The 7,528-nt window shown below is 38.0% G+C and overlaps 1 non-coding gene across 1 annotated transcript; it reads left to right on the top strand.

Moving 5' to 3' along the window:
- Positions 1 to 4,911: 4,911 nt before the first annotated feature.
- LOC122097625 lies at positions 4,912 to 5,018 on the top strand. The gene has a single exon (XR_006145546.1). It is a non-coding gene; the product is annotated as a U6 spliceosomal RNA (small nuclear RNA).
- The last annotated feature ends 2,510 nt before the right edge of the window (positions 5,019 to 7,528 follow it).

A 7,528-nucleotide genomic window follows, 5' to 3' on the forward strand; every position in this document is an offset into this window, starting at 1 on the left:
CCTTAATCCTAACCTTAAAGAGCCATGAATACTGTCAGCAAAACAAATATGTCTGTTTTCTTTCATCCTAACCTGAAAACAACTGATTTTTGTTAAAAATAAATTTAGATTCTAACCAGTATCTGATCAATTTCATAAGCCTAAGCATAACAAGCACTAAAGGCAATCAGAAATCAAACCCCAATGGTGCTAAAGAGTACATGTAAGGAAACTCCTGTACTTTGATTAAATTTTGCATGTACTTTACTTCTACTTATTGGTAGAAAACTCATTTTGACCCTAAAACTGGCCTTCCCCTAACCCTAACTCTAAATTGTACTTGAAAACTAAGCCCAGTCATGACTAGGAAAAGCTGTTAGGAAAATAAATATAACTACTTTCTTTCATCCCACCTCGAATCCAACTGATTCTTTAAAAAATACATTGCAATTTTAAGGAATATCTGATCTATTTCATAACCTAAGCAGGGCCAGCAGTAATGGCAATCAGACACCAAACCCCAATGATGTCAAAGAATATATGTAAGAAAACTCCTGTACTACTTTTAAATTTTGTTGACCCTAAAGATGACCTTTCCCTAACCCTAACCCTACTGTACTCTTGAACACTAACCCTAACTCTAATGACACAAGAATGCAGTCAGCAAAACATACATTCATGTTTTCTTTCTTCCTAATCTCAAAGCAACAGATTTTTGTTAAAACAAATTTTGATTTTTAACCAATATCTCATCAATTTCATAAGCCCCCAAAGTAATGAGAAACCAAACCCCAATGGGGCCAAAGCATGAAAGTAAGGACACTTCTGTACTTTCTTGTAAATTCCACATGTACTTTCTTTCTAATTGTTAGTAGAAAATGCATTTTGACCCTAGATCTGCCCCTTCCCTTACATTGACCCTAACCTGAACTTGAAAACTAAGCCTAACCATATCCTTCATAACCCATAAATGCTGTCAGGAAAAGAAATATTCCTGTCTTCTTTCATCCAACCCTGGATCCAACTGATTCTTGTTAAAAAAGATTGTGATTTTAAGGAATATCTGATCAATTTCATAACCCCTAAGCATAAAGAGCCCTAAAGGCAATCAGACACCAATTGATGCTGAGGACATGTAGGGGAACTCCTGTGCATTCTTCTAAATTTTGCATGTATGTTCCTTGTATTTGTTGGTAGATAACTCATTTTGACCCTAAAGCTGACTCTACCTTAAACCTAACCCTAATATGATTTCAAAAACTACCCTAACCCTTACCCTAATGACCATAAATTGTGTCAGCAAAACAAATATTCTTGTTTTCTTTATTCCCACCATACAACTGAATTTTGTTAAAACACATTTTGATTCTAACCAGTATCTGACTGACTTCATAAGCCTAAGCATAACCATCCCTAAAGGCAATCTGAAACCACGCCCAAAGTTGCCTAAGAGTAAAAGTAAGGAAACTCTTGTATTTTCTTTTAAATTTGTCATATAATTTTCATCTACTTGTTGGTAGAACACTCATTCAAACCCATTTCTGTACCTTCCTTAATCCTAACCCTAACCTGAACTTGAAAACTAAGACTAATCATAATCTTCATGAGGTGTGAATGTCATCAGGAAAAGAAATATACCCGCTTTCATTCATCCTATCCTGAACCCAATAGATTCTACTTAAATTTCTATTTTAAGGACTATCTGAAATATTTTGTATCCTTGAACATTAAGAGCCCTAAAAGAAATCACACAACCAACCCAATGTTGCTAAAGAGAACATGTAAAGAAACACCTATACTTCCTTTTAAATTTTGCATGTACTTGGCTTCTATTTTTTGGTAGGAAACTCATTTTGATCCTAAAGCTGAACCCTCCCTAGCCCTCACCCTAATGTGAATTCAAAAACTAACTCTAACCTTAACCCTAATGAAAATGAATGGTTTCTTTATTCCTACCCTGAATTCAACTGATTTTTAAAAATAAATTTTGAATTTAACCAGTATCTGATTGATTTCATAAGCCTAAGCATAACCAACCCTAAAGGCAATCAGAAACTAAAGTCCAATGGTTCTAAAGAATACATGTAAGGAAATGCCTGTACTTTTCAAACCATTCTTTATTGTGATTAAGTGGTTACATAATTCCCCAAATTTCACAGTATTGTAGGATAGTGAGTGATGCTTAGTTAAAGTCACAAACATATTCTCACTTTCATGGGGCAAATTGTCTATCATGGTCTATAACATTTATGAGTTCTATGAGATTTGCAATACAGATATTTCTTCCACATTGGGTGATATGTATATTTCTTTTGTTTTGCATAGCGTCAGCTGTTCCCTCTTTCCCACTTGTTCCCTTCCTCCCATCGCTGCCATTGAGTTCCTTAGTTCATTTTGATCAATGTCCAGTGCAGCTGATGGGTCCTGCTGTTATATGTTTTCCCCTGATTCCCTCTAGTTCTGTGTCCTCCTCCTGGTTTCCCTCCAGTGTGCTTATATATACCATATATGTGATCAGCAGCATGGAGTTATTTAGTGGTGATTCGACCAGATGAGTGGAAGTCCTTTGCTTCTTAAATCTTGTTAACTTTGTCGTATCACCTTACATTTTGGATTTACCATCCACTTATCAGGGAGACCATGTATCATTTGTCTCTTTGCTCTTGGCTTACCTTGCTCAACATGATTTCTTCTAGTTCCATCCATTTTCCTGGAAATGCCATTATTTTGTCCTTTCTAATGGCTGCATAATATTCCATTGTGTATAGATACCACCGTTTTTGAATCCATCCATCTGTGATGGGATATCTGGGTTGTTTCCATATCCTGGCTATTGTGAACAATGCTGCAATAAACATGGAGGTGCATGTGTCCTTGTATACTGGCTCCTGTCATTCAGGATAGATGCCTAAAAGTAGTATGACTGGGTCATAGGAGAGGTCAATATTTAACTTTCTGAGGACCCTCTAGACTGCTTTTCAAAGTGGTTGTATAAGTGTACATTCCCACCAGCAATGCAGTAGGGTTCCTCTTTCTCTGCATCCCCTCCAGCATTTGTTGTTGGCTGACTTTAGGATGTGGGACATTCTGACTGGGGTAATGTGCTAGCTCAGGGTTGTCTTTATTTGCATTTCCTTTACAACCAAGGATGGGGAACATTTTCTCATGTATTTCTTTGCCATTTTTATCTCTTCTTCTGAGAAGCTTTTCTTTAGTTCCCTTGCCCATTTAATAATTGGTTTGTTAGGTTTGTGAGGGATTAGTTTCTTGAGTTCTCTGTATATACTGGATATAACCCCTTATCTGATATATTGCTGGTAAATACTTTTTCCAGTTAGTTGGTTGTCTTTCTGGCTTGGTTGCTATGACTTTAGCTGTGCAGAAACTTTTTATTTTAAGGTAGTCCCATTTGTCAAGTCTCTCTCCAATTTGTTGTGACCCTGGGACTCTGTTCAGGAAGCTCCTGCCTGTGCCTATAAGTTCAAATGTCTCTCCTGCTCTGTCCTGCGGTAGTTTCAGAGATTCAGGTTTGATGTTAAGGTCTTTAATCCATTTTGAGTTGATGTTAGTGCATGGTGACAGGCTGAGTCCGCTTTTAGTTTTCTGCATGTGGTCACCCAGTTTTTCCAGCACCAGTAGTTGAAGAGGCTGTGTTTCTTCCACTGTATGCTCTTGGCATCTTTGTCAAATATCAGCTGACTGTAAGTGTGTGGTTTTATTTCTGGATCTTCTGTTCTATTCCATTGGTCTTCGGGTCTGTTTTTGTGCCAGTACCAGGCTGTGTTTGTTATTACGGCTCTGTAGTAGAGTTTGAAGTCCAGCATCAAGATCTTTCCCATGTTGTCTTTTTTGCCTAGAATTGTTTTGATTATTCTAGGTCTTTTGTTGTTCGATATGAATTTTTGGACTGTTTTCTGTATTTCAGAAGTGTATACCATTGGGATTTTGATAGGAATTGCATTGAATTTGTATAGCCATTTTCACTATATTAAGTCTGCCTATCCGAGAGCCTGGAAAGTCTTTCCAATTAATTGTTTATCAAAATAAATACCAGGAAATGGTGACACATTTTGCAGGGTGGGATAAATGGAAGGAAAGAGAACAAGCAAAGTCATTATAGCTAATTACATTATGTAAAAATGAACTATATAACTTGAGGGTAGCGATGAAAGGGGAAATAATGAGGGAAAACAATGGAAGGGGTGACATTGATCAAGATGCATTGTGCTCATAACCTTACCAAATTTAAACTTCCTTGTACACTACTTAATAATAAATTTAACTTAAAAATAAAAAGGAATTTCATGGACTTTCCTGCCTGGACTGGCTTCCAACCCAGATCCTTAGAACTCAGAATTTTGAGTAGCTATAATTACAGTTGTTAGCAAGCAGAGCCTACTGGAATGTAGTTCTCTCTCTCTCTCTCTCTCTCTCTCTCTCTCTCTGTATATATATATATGTATATAGATAGATATAGATATAGGTATGTACTGTCTATACATATCTACATCTCTCTCTATATATAGAATCAAAGTCAGTCAATTGTAATCTTGTTTTACCTTCACTTATTTCAATAATTTCTGCATAAAATCTTTAACTTCAATCAATCTTTGATAATACAGAAAGGCAGGGGAAAAGTCTTTGGCATTCCACTTTAAGTCACACTAATTCATGATAGAATGTAATATAATCAATGAACATTTAGTCTTTTAAAGCACACTAGCAAAGTTAATAAGAAAATAAATCTTTGCTACAAAAATTCACAGAATCAGATTTTACATTAATTTTTATTATGATATACAAAACCAGGAAATAGTATCATTTACTCTGACATGCTTAAGAAATTATATATATAGTAGTTGCATAATATATGTGTATATGTAATTTCAAATTGTGAATTGACTCACATGATGGGATAAGAAATTCTGTCCCGTGTTCGCTTCAGCAGCACATATACTAGAATTGGAATGAAACAGAGAAGATTAGCATGGCCCCTGCGCAAGGATGACATGCAAATTCGTGAAGCATTCCATATTTTTTTTTACAACTTTGGTGGTGGTGGGGGGGAAGCAGGGAGGATTGGGTGGGGGGATGGGGGGAGGATGGGAAGGGATGGGAAGGGGAAACAAAGGAGGAGGCTACAATGCTTGATAAGAAATGTATTCATTATCTTGCCCATGTAATTGCAACCCCTCTGTACAGTATTTTCACAATAAAAAAATGGAAGAAAAAAAAGCATTCTGCACAAGACTTTGGATGATACTTTGGATTCAAACTGTAATGGTTGTATATACAATTTACCCCCAAGGGGGGGAAAAAAAGAAATTCTGTCCCTTAAAATAAGATCAGTAGTTAGCACATGCAGAAGTTATACCTTTTTTCAGTCAACATTTCACAACTCTGGCATAGATGTGAAAATAATGATAGCTATGAGCTTCTCCACTACAGAGGAAGTAGATAGAAATGAGAGCAAGGTGCCACCCTATATATGTTCTATTCTCTATAAGCTTCATTAGAACATTTTCATGTTCAAGATAATCATGTTATAGCTTTACAAAATTCTTCTCCTAATTTCACGTAATTGTGTTTAGGGTTAAATATTATATATATTTCTCTGTGAGATCTTTGCTTTTTTATAAACTGTCAACTTAAAAAAATTACATGTTCTGGTTTTGTGGCTAAAAAAGTTGGTTTTCTGATACTGCTCATTGTCTCAGACTATCCTTGACCCATATGAAGCTCCAATGTAGACTTGAGAGATTCTTTCCCTTTCTTGCGTTCCCTCCTGAAGTTCTGATCACATAGGCATTTCTGGGGAAGTAAAGAATAGATGTTCTCTCTGTGGCCAGCAACTTTGAAGTCAGCAGAGTACTGCAGTCAGAAATTCTGAGAAATCCCAGCTGAAAACAGAGTAAATCTCTTCATTCTCTGACTTATAGTCTTTATTTATAAGGACAGATGGTCTCAGACAATTTGTTACATTCTTCTTGGTTTTCTTGGGGCAATAGGAGACATGTTCTTAAGAGAAGTGGTTTACTTTGCAGAGGTCAAATGATCGATTAAGCACATTCTCTCCATTACCTGTAGTTTCCCACTCTTCACATTGGGTTCCCAGCTTCTTGACCCCATGCATGTACTTGACTCCAAGGTAGAAAAACATGGTTAAGTCTGGCTGGTGACCAAAGGATTTCCCTGGGTTAGGAAACATAATCAGGGACCTTTCTAATCTACCACTTCTCAAGAATGAGGGCTTTTTTGTTATTACCTACAGTTTTCTAACTTGTAGAACTAAAATTCTGAAGGTCACTTACAGTATATTATGCAAGGTCAGGGATGGTGGGTAGAAAAATCATGGATATGATGATATTTCAAAATTTTAGTAAGACACCTGTACAAAAGTTTAAATTTCTGTCAAATGTCATCTATCAATATTTTACCTTATTCTTTCTATCATGCTTGGAAAATCTACTATTATCTTAAATTTTAATAAGCGGATTATATTCTATTTAAATATAAATATTGTATCTACTCAATGTTTGTTCTATAATAATTATTAAGGTGCCTATCCAAATGTATTGATTAATTTCTAAATGATCCTTCTAAAACTAAAGATGATGGCAAAGCAATAGGGAATCACCCTAGTTCTCTCTGATCATTTATGATCCTAACACACACTTCAACCCCAAGAGGAAAATATAAATTGAAAGGAAATCATAGCCTGGCTAAACCGAGAGATGGGCCTCATGGCTGCCTGCCACCTGGACCAGTGCACACAATGGCACAGATCAGCAATAGGAGACTGTCGCATCCAGACGTAGAAAACTTTCACCACAATGCTGCCAATCAGCTCAAAATCAATGCCAAGAACTGTAAGTGCCCTGCCTGGGATCCTTCCCACAGGACACAGGAACTGGTGGTGACCCAGAGTGCTTGCCTCGGTCCCCTTCCCTCTTGCCATACTTGAAGAGGGCAAAGAGGCCAGACCCATACACAGTTCTCTTCTGTGAGACCAATATTGGTTGTGTGCTAGGACCTTACATCCCACACAGCCCAGCTGCTGGCAGAAAAACCCGATCTGCTAAAGGAAATCTCCCCACATTGCTCTGTACGATCTTGAACCCTTCGAAGCTCGCACCTACCCTGGAGGCCCGAATCCAGTAAACAGCCCCCCACCCTCAACTCCTTGCAGAAAGTAGATGCCAGTCAGTCAGACTTGAGAGGACAACGGTCGGGGACGTGATTTGGGACAATCTCCTGCAAGTCCATCCCATCCAAGGCACATGCTTGTCCCAATTGACTCAGGTGGGAACCTAGTGCACTCCAATGTGGACTCGAGTAGGGAAGATTTCCCTGCCCCACCACACAGAAACCCACCCACCCCAAGACTCTCGCAGGTCCCAAAGACCGGAACGCATCACCTCACCTTGTGAGAAGTAGATGACAGAGTCGGAGTTGAGAGGACTCCAATTGAGACAAACTCCTTGCACTGCTCCGTGGGAGCCCATGACCTCTGAGGTCCATGCCTGTCCCAATTGAGGACTCAGGTGGG

Source organism: Dipodomys spectabilis, unplaced genomic scaffold (genome assembly GCF_019054845.1).
Source record: "Dipodomys spectabilis isolate Male_0828 unplaced genomic scaffold, ASM1905484v1 ptg000422l, whole genome shotgun sequence".
Classification (NCBI taxonomy): domain Eukaryota; kingdom Metazoa; phylum Chordata; class Mammalia; order Rodentia; family Heteromyidae; genus Dipodomys; species Dipodomys spectabilis.